The sequence below is a fragment of the Suricata suricatta genome, chromosome 2 (genome assembly GCF_006229205.1).
Source record: "Suricata suricatta isolate VVHF042 chromosome 2, meerkat_22Aug2017_6uvM2_HiC, whole genome shotgun sequence".
Taxonomy (NCBI): domain Eukaryota; kingdom Metazoa; phylum Chordata; class Mammalia; order Carnivora; family Herpestidae; genus Suricata; species Suricata suricatta.
The window spans coordinates 116,905,262-116,915,166 of record NC_043701.1 but is presented as its reverse complement, the minus strand read 5'-3'; positions in this window follow the sequence as shown (position 1 = coordinate 116,915,166).

The window sequence follows — 9,905 nt, the reverse complement described above, 5'->3', positions numbered from 1 at the left end:
TTAGAAAATTATGTTTCTTTTTTTAAATTTCTCTTTTTGTTTTATTTATTTTTTGAGACAGAGAGAGACAGAGCATGCGTTGGGGAGGGGCAAAGAGAGAGGGAGACACAGAATCTGAAGCAGGCTGAGTTGAACACTCAGCCAACTAGGCCACCCAGGCACCCCAGAAAAATATAAAGTTTCTAATAAAAAAATTTTTTACAGTTAAAAGACTATAAGATTGCCTTCATTTTTAGAACACAGCTATTGAAATGAGACTCTCCTGATTCTGAAAATAAATGCTGGAGACAAGTATGAGCGATACGGGAAGGGCAAAATACTTGCCTTTACCCCATGTTACTAAGACTCAAGAATGCATTTCAAATCAAATTCAGCTTTTTATGGCCATGTTCCTATTAAGTCTTAAGACAAGAGAAAAACCTGAAGTTTCTGGAAAGAATGTAACACAACTATGATCTTATTGTATCTGCAACTATTTGCACATTTGAGTTTTTTTTCCTGCAAAACCCAGAGTCATTACTAATAATAGATACTCCTTGAAGCAAATACTGCCAAAGAGCACTAAGCTCCAGACACATCAAGATAGGATCTGAGAATAATGCTTCTGCTTCACAAGAAATAGAGCATCCAGTGAACCTGAGAAAGAAGTATAACAGTATTGATTTAATAGTTTGTTTGTTTGTTTGTTTGTTTTTTGATTTTCCTCTGTTTTCTTGTAGACTAGCCAAAGGCATTTAACCTTTTCTACAGGGCCACTGAGTTTGCATGAATGCATGCTTAAGGCCAAATTACAGAGAACAAATAATGCACTGCTGTGTTAACTTTAAAAGGACATTTGAAGAAACATCTTGCTCACAGTAGAAACAACCATCAGTTTCACTGGCTCTTCAGTTGCCCTCGTGGGTTTTTAAAAACTCTTTTTAAATTTTTATCTTTTAGAGACAAAGCAAGCAGGGGAGGGTCAGAGAGAGAAGGAGGTACAGAATCTGAAGCAGGCTCCAGGCTCCCAGCTAGCTGTCAGCACAGAGCCTGATGCAGAGCTTGAACCCACGAACTGTGAAATCATGACCTGAGCTGAAGTCAGACACTCAACTGACTGGGCCACCCAGGCGCCCCACCCTCATGGGTTTTAAGCAGAAAAACAAAACAGTATCTTAAATGTTTTAAAGGCTGTACTGGCTATTGCGTTATTCATGGAGCCCACGGAGAGGCTGGGGCTCCCCCAGAGAGTGGGAGCAGACATCGTCTCTCCAGGGCTGCTGCTATTAACACACAGCGATGACAGTGTCTGAGCAGGCGGGCAGTAGAGGCAGTGAGTGAGTGTGGTCAGATGCCGAGTTGAAGGTGATGAAAAAGCAAAGAGAAATCTCTGCAGGTTGGATGGGAAGTGTGATCAGAGGACCCAAGGATGGCCCCCACATGGGAACTGCTACTAATTAAGGGGCCATGCTGAGAGGAGGAACGGAATTTTAGTGAGGGCATGTAAGACTTACAATTATCTTTAAGCATCTGTGATGAGCATTTCTAGAGGACTACGTACAGACACAGCATTGGAAAATCACTAGTAATATTTAAATCACGAGACGGAGAAGAGGAGAGACCCAAGGACTGAGATCATCACACCATTGGGACAGTGGTAAGATGAAGGGCCACCAAGGGAAATAACCCTGAGACGGAGCCACCAGAAGGTACAGAGAGAGAAAACAGAAAGTGCAATGTACCTGAAGTGTGGTGATACAAGTCTTCAGGGAGAAAAGGGGAATAATCTGTGTCAGATATGGCGAAGATATAAAAGGATGCTGAGGTTGGACTTCAGGCTATGGCGAGCAGCCTCACTGGGGTTTCCCTTGTGTTGAAACTCAGCTTGAGCAAGTTTAAGAAACACTGTGACAACAAAAGAAATTGGGCACAGTGAGTAAAGCCAACTCTTTTGAGAAATTCTCTTGTAGACAGAGGCAGAGAAATGGGGCAGTGATTGGAGTAAGTGGAATCAAGAGTATTTCTATAAGACGGGAAGAAAAACAACACGTTCATACATACAGGAGAAAGGGGCAGCTGGAGCCAATCTCTGGGAGTCCAGAAGGGATGGAAGGAATGAATGTACAAGGGGAGGGACTGACCACAGATGAGATCATGGGCGCTACCTCAAGTAACAAATTATCGGCTCCAGGCAAGGGTGGGGAGAAGGTGTGGAAGACTTGTGAAGAGAGGCAAAAGCCTCTGAGAGTCATGTAACAGAGGGGAAGAGTAAGCCAATCAGGAAAACACAGCAGGGTGGCAGGTGAGCTCAGAGAACCCCTGTGAGTTTAGTGACCATTACAATGAGGGAAGGGACTTTCTGTGTTTCTCCTTGATCATGCCCGGGGTACAGATGCAAACACAGAGGCAAATATCTGCATTTAACCATGGTTGGTGTTTCACCATGGTGGCGGAGGCTCATTCTTTTTCGGTTTCATTCAGCTCTTGATCCCCTCAGTACACATTTTCATAGTGCCTCCGAGTATGAGACATATTTTCAAGACGAAGCACACGGCACGGTTGCTAAGTTGCAGGGGTCCTGGCTGGGGCGCTTGGTCATACTTTGTGGCCACACAGCAAATCCTGAAGCATGCTGAGATTTCTGCTTTTATTCTTGATGTTTTCAATACTTACGTTATTATCATATTTTAGTTTCTCAACTTGGTCTTATTTGTTTCTAAGCTCTTTCCCCTCCCCCCACCAAAAAAAAAATACATAAAGAAACTCAAGGAAATATTCTTGAATATTCTTTTCTTTCTTGATTGCTTTAATATAACCTGAAATACATGACAGGCACCTTATAAAGCTAATAAAATTTTGTTTTCAGGTGAATAAAATTCTTAACCCCAGTGAAACATTCATTTTCATGTATTCATAAGGCCTACCAGATTGTTTTGCTCCCCCTTCCCTGGTGGATGGCAGTGGCCTAACAAGTGGCAGGGGTTACTTACCCTGTCGTCAGGAATATCATGGGGAACATTTACTAAGGTATGTAAAGACCCCAGGCTTTACTGGGTGTTATTACTTCCACTGCTAAGAGCATTTCTGATTCAGAACTCTTTCTTTCCTAGTTCAGGATGTATTAAAAATCAAAGTGCTCTGTATCCTTGATTCTTGAGATCATTTTTCAGTTTTGAATGTCAAGTCATAAAAATACGGAAACCGAGCCTCTTTTGTAACCCTAGGCTTTGCTTAGAAGTGTCAAATCTACTTTAAATGGTTGAACTTTAAAAGGGTTATAAATTATACTCCATCCGTGACTAAATAAGATTCCATGAAAAATAAAGGCCTACGTCCAAATAGAAGCCAAGAAAGTACGTTTTTCAAAAAGATATGCTGTCTTCACAATTTCTTCATAATACTTCTGCCTTTGTCTTCTGAAGTTAAAAATTACAGAAACAGAATGAATCTGCCTCCAGACTCCCCGAGGCTGGAAACGAGGACCGAGAAAAGTTGTTTACCCTGGTAGTCTCCATCTGCAATGAAAACTCATCCTCTAATTCTATAGAATCACCTAATCCAAGAACTGGGGTAGGCCACTCCATCTTTCACATGTAATGACTGTGAGACTCATGGCTGCCTTGATTGCCTTTTTGCAAACATACTTAGCTCTTCTGTTATGTCACTGCTAAAATTGATGCGCCAAGATCCGGTCACGGTTATCCGCAGAGAACCTCTCAACTGGGTCAACACTGGTGAAATGTAAACACCCTTCACTTTCAGCTCTCACCGGAGTCTGACCCTGTTGGCTTTGTCGGACAGGCCGGTCACAGCGTGGACGCGCACTGAACACGTGTCAAGGCAGTGGGGCCGCTCCACTCCTCCCCTTGGGTATTTGATGGTATAAAGTTGATGTGAGCCTTTGTATTTGTCCTTAACTGCATTTCTTTGGATTAAGGACCACTGTTTTTCCAGCCTGTAAATATTTTTAAATTTTAATCTGTTCTTTATCTTAGCTTGGTTGCCTTCACACCCAAAATAAAAATGCTGTCCAGCTTATCTATCTACCCATCTACCTACCTACCTACCTACCTACCTACCTACCTACCTATCTTCCTCTAAGGGTTAGAAGCAGCTAATAGTGAAACAAAATGCTTCCTGTGACCTCAAGGGAGTTCCTATTTAATGAATTTTGAGTTCCTTCTCCAAGTACTAATTTGAAAATTACCAAGTAAGGCATACTCATGAAATAGCTCTTGGGTCAGCATTTCTGAGAAGTCATCTCTGTCCTCTGAGGCTAAAAAAGTGCTCTTTATTGCTGTTCCAACCTCTGGACATGCTCAGAATTCAGGTCACAGTCTGACATTAGCCCATGTCCATGTCACAGAGGCGCCTGTGATGGGTTTTCTCCTCCCCACCCCCACACTGGTGAATGCCCCATGAACACAAGAACCGTGTCTTCATCTCAGCACCCCAACACCAGGCACCATACATGGCTGGTGCTAACTGTTGAATAAGTTCTTGGGGGGGTTGTCGAGCTGAACAAAAATGGAGCATGTACAGAGAACTGTAACCCTATATTCATTTACTCGGCAATAAACTATGGGCTTCTTCAGCTTCCTCCAGAGCCAATACTCTTGGACTAGTGAATCCAGCAATAGATTCATTAGTATGTCTTTCTCTCTTCATCATAGCCACAAACGTTTTACAGGAAATATTCTTTCCCAAATCTTTAGTTCTTTGCAATCGCTTGGTCAGTCTAGTCTGGAGGGTCTTGCCTATGACTGCACCCCCCCACCTGTCCTTCATCTTCCTCATCCTGCCTGCTACATCACTCCCCTGTCTTGTAGGGGGAAGACCTGACCCTCGTTAGACAAGACTGACAGTTCCCAACAGGCATTTAAGTAAGAAATCTGATGTCCCTGTCAGGACACATTGTTTTGTAAATGTCTGTCCACTTGATTTCAGGCCAACAGTCTCAGCTTTAAGAAGAAAATCTCCATCTTAATCCCCTTGGTTTCTCTGTCCTCAGTGCCTATAAGAAGATGACGCTTGTCACAGAGTATGTAGTGCCTGAAAATAATTCTCCAAATGAATTACTGCTCCATACTATTTAACAAGGCATCACAGACACATTTTCTCAATAGCTGGTGACTCTAACTTAGAAGAAAAAATTCTCTATGTTAAATTTGATATCAAAATCTTAGTTCATGAAAGGTTATATATAGTTAAAATTACAAGTATCTTATTTGTAGGTAAATTTATAGAGCTTGTAATATCTATAATCTGACTTCTACCCATTTTTTTTCAGTTTTGTTTCAATATTTCCCCATGTGAACCTATTGCCACAGAAACAATGCAAGCCCTTCTCTGATTTTGTGGCATTTATTTTATCATGCTCATTTTCCTTAGGTTCCTAATTAAATAAAGCATATTATCATTCGTTGGTAGTCATTATTGTTTAACTCTTATAGTAGTAAATTTGTCACTCATTATGTGAGATCTAGCAACCTCATTAAAAGCTTGTTGAGGGCAGAGTTCATGTTTGTTTGTATGTGTATTTGTTTTTAATTTTCATATTTTACAGATAGAATTTAGCCCACTGCTCAGTAATTAACTAATTACCAAATTAAAGCTGAAAAATCTAACCAAATGATAAATAGATGATATTAAGTGAATAAGACTTAACTAAATACATGTTAAATTTACTCCAGATACTCCCTTGTTTCTAAGCCCTACCCATATCCTAGATTTTGCTGAATTCAACTTCAAATAAATGATCCCTATCTCAAAAGCATTATATCCAGCTACTCTACCTCAAACAGCTGATGAATACCAGCCAAACAATCTGATAAAACCCCTCACTGCTTCCTGCCATTACTGTGAGCATTTTATATCACCCACTGAGAGGGCTCGTATTACCATAAGGGAAATTGATTTCTGTCAGCAGCTCTGTCTCTAGGACATGACCGAGTCAGTTATCTGTAGGCTGTGTTTAGTTTCTACACCCCTGAAATATATTAACATTTCTCTTTTGAGATCATATGAAGTAAACAGGTATGCAAAATAATTAGATAGAGCTTAAAATAGGCTTTAAATATACAAAGGCATGCTTTTATAAGTTGAACAATACACTAGTCATGCACCCGAACCTAGAAGACATTAAAAACTAGAAACATTAGGGCATCCTTTGTGCAATTTAAAAATGGGGTTCTGTCATGGGCTGACAGCAAGGAACATTTTATATATGTATTAACTTGCTTTCCCCAAAACAATAAGCTGATTTTTCATGGCCCACCTACTCTCAGAGCTGTTTTCAGCTTTAACCACAGAGACAGTTTGTGTCTTCACTTGGAGGTCATCCCTGCTCAGGGTGATGGGGAGTTTGCTTTCATTTCCACTGCAGACACGCACTGGGAAGACGACACGTTGGTAACGTCTTCGGGACGGACACCGCGGACGCGGGTCACTGAGAACGTCACCACTGCAAATGTCACCTGGCACATCTGGGAAATGTCATGTGGTCTCGAAGTTTATGTGAGAGAGCCCAGCCCATGAGGTGGCCCTTCGTACCTACTGATGAATCAGCAGAATTCCTGGCCAGATAAAATAGAAGGTTATCACAGTATTAGTGATAATATTAGCAACCATCGTAGTTATTTATATGAATACCCTATATGTACGGGTATTATTTCATTTAATATAGTCAACAACCCTGTCAAGTAGCATTGTTGTTAGTGTGTTAGTGGGAGCATGAAGACACAGGGACTTAGCATCTCAAAAGCTCAATGGCGATGATTTGGAACAAGGAGACTAACCCAAGTCTCTTCTGTTTAAAAACTCATGGCTTTATGTGGCTGATTTGCTACCTGATTATTGGGACTGTTGGTCTTCATTTCATCCAGGGGGCATTCTCACTTGGTAACCAAGATTGATCTTCACCAGTGCATGGTGGGAATCACATGTGGAAGCCCATGTGAGGGATGTCTAGATAGAGGCTGAGCTGCCTGCCCCATTCGTCTACTCTACAGGGGTCATAAGTTAATGATTTTAAGATGGAGAGAATACGCTGAATTATCTGGGTGGGCCCATGACAATCACAAGAGTCCTTCTGAGTGAAAGAGGAAGGCAGTGGAGTCATATTTAGAAAGAGATTTGAAGATAATACTGGGCTGGCTTTGAACAACATGCTGCTGGAGGCAGGAGCAATGGGCCCAGGAGTTCTGGCCACCTGTAGAGCCTAGGAAATAAATTCTTCCCCAGAGCTTCCAGAAGGTGCGTCAGGAGGAAAGTAATCCAATGACCACATTCCAGACAAAGGTTTCTTATAAGTAGTAATAATAGTATAATGATAAACTCCAAAAATTAGGTATTTTAATAGAATAAAATGCATTTATTGTAAAGTTATAAAGAAATGTCTCAAACTTAGAAAGCAGTCTTTAGACTCATCCGAAATGGTACAATTCCACCCTTCTACTTCAGAGTGAATTTATGCACGTGAAAGCAAATGTGACTTTTCAGTACTGATACCATCAGTATTTCTTGATACACAGACCACAGTGGTGGTGGCCTGATTCCATTAAAATCTCTGATGGTAATGGGACACCTGGATGGCTCAGCTGGTTAAGCATCTGACTCTTGGTTTCTGCTCAAGTCAGGATCTCATGGTTCATGAAATTGAGCCCTATATCAGGCTCTGTGCTGACAGTGAGGAACTTGTTTGGGATTTTCTCTCTCTCTCTCCAAAATAAATAAATGAACATTAAAAAAAATACAGGTGGCATGATGATGTCTGAAAAAGGAAGTTGCTTTTAATTTTTTTTTTTCTATGACAGGAGGGAAAAAGCAAAGAGAGAACCACAAAGAAAAAATGTTGTTCAGGGAGTGGAAGGTTCAGGGAGTTCTCCCCCGATGACCTCAATCTGCTCATCAAAATAGAGGTCAAGGCATGCCTCATATGCCAAGGGGTATGAAGATCTGAGCTTGATTGCACATGATGGGCTCACAGTGGCCAAGCACCTGGTGCAATAGGGAGCGAACATGAAATAGATGAGATGATTGCTCAGGAGCAGAGCAGTTGTTACTGAACCCAACTCAGTCTGAAAGCCAAATCAGAGGAAGAGAATGTAAACTGGAATCTATCCCAATAGGGAATATGAAGAACATCACATGACAGAAGCAAACAAACCAGACGTTCTCAAAAAGGAAGTACGTACTTCTGCAATGTCTGACCTGTTTTCAGACGAGGCAGAGAACTCTGGGCGTTCTGCCATGGGTTCCTACTCATCACAGCTTTCCTTGCACCATCTTATACTTGCTCCTAGCATGTCTTTCTCCATTCATCTGCAGCTCTATGAAAACAGAGACTGTAACTCCATTGCTCCCCATCGTATTCCTCAGCACAGTATCTGATAGATCTTAAGTGATCAGTCAGTAGGTATTATCTTGCTGGATGTTGACATGAAGTGAGAAGTATATTATTTAGTAAGAGTGGAAAGGGGTTGCAATAGAAAAGGATGAGAATCACACTAGAACCCCATGATGCCTGGAACAGAGCAATTTTCTGCCTACCAGAAATGCCACAGACACTACAGTCTCCAGCTCTGTGCGGTACCCTCTGTTAGCTACGTAGTGTGAACTAGGTAGGGCATAAAAACCCAAAGACAAATGGATAAAAGTAGCCCCAGGGTCATGGTTCTTTCTGTTATCCCCTCTCCCTACTTGATTCTGCTCCTCCTCCTCAGCCTGGGAAGAGGTTTTGGCCATGACCTTGTAGGCTGTCTGGCATGGATGCTGTTTTAGTTTTTGTGGCTTTCTCTCTTGCTGGCTTTTGATCTGATGATGGCTCTGACGATCATGACTCTGGCCCACCTAATTTTCTTCAGTTTGTGTCCCCGCAGTAAGCCTTTCTGCTTACAGAGTGTTAACTACAACTGGATCATCTGCTATGTGAACTGTTACTCTATTGCAGCCATTAGTTTCTGGGTCTTCCTGTCCCCTCTCATTGACACATTCAATCTATTTCAGGCATCCATTACTGGTCAACAATCACAGACACACACAAAGTGAACAAATATGAACCCAATTCAACACTGAGGTGTGGAGGCATCAAGGGAGAGTATATCAGGTCCGAGTTTACAACTGGGTAAAGGGTTTCAAGGTCTGGTGCATAGAATCAGTGGAAACAGAGGTCAAAAATAAGTTAAGAGGCTGAAAGCCAGAAGATCAGGGAAAAGGGAAAGCTGAGAATGTTAGAGTGTTGGGTGGACAACAGATTACAAAGAAGAATTTTGATTTATGTGTCAGAGGGAGAATCCATTTCATAAAGTACAAACAGCTTAGCTATTCCCCTATAGACTTGTGGGAATGAAGAAGTGAGCCTAATCCCAGGGAACAAATAGTTTGCCTCCCTTTATACTTATGGTAAATATAAAGTAAACTTATTTCAGAGCTTTTCTAATAACTTGGTTCAGATATTGGAGGTCATCATTCAAAAATGCATGTTGAATATGTACTAGTTTCCAGACACGTGATGTCTACAAGTCAGAAACAGACATGACCCTTGCCATCAAGGGTCACAATCTGCAAATAGATAAGGCTCTCTATGCTATCTCATAAAGCAAAACAAAGTTTATATCTGGAAATTTCAGAAAGGTAGATATGGATAATAAATGAGAAAGATATCTTAATTAACTAGAAATGTCCAGCAGGGAAAATAGGCAGCTGCAGTGGCTTCTCTGATGGACTGTTGCTAGGGTCCTCTCCAAGATGCCCAAATCTAAACCCCCAATATGACGGTGCTCAGAATTGAGGCCTTTGGGTCAGGGTTAGGTCCTGAGGGTGGAGTTGTCATGAATGCGATTAGTGCCCTTATAAGAAGAGACAGGAGAGAGATGAGCACTCTCTCTCTGCCATGTGAGGACACATGTCAGGTAGGAAGTGGACCT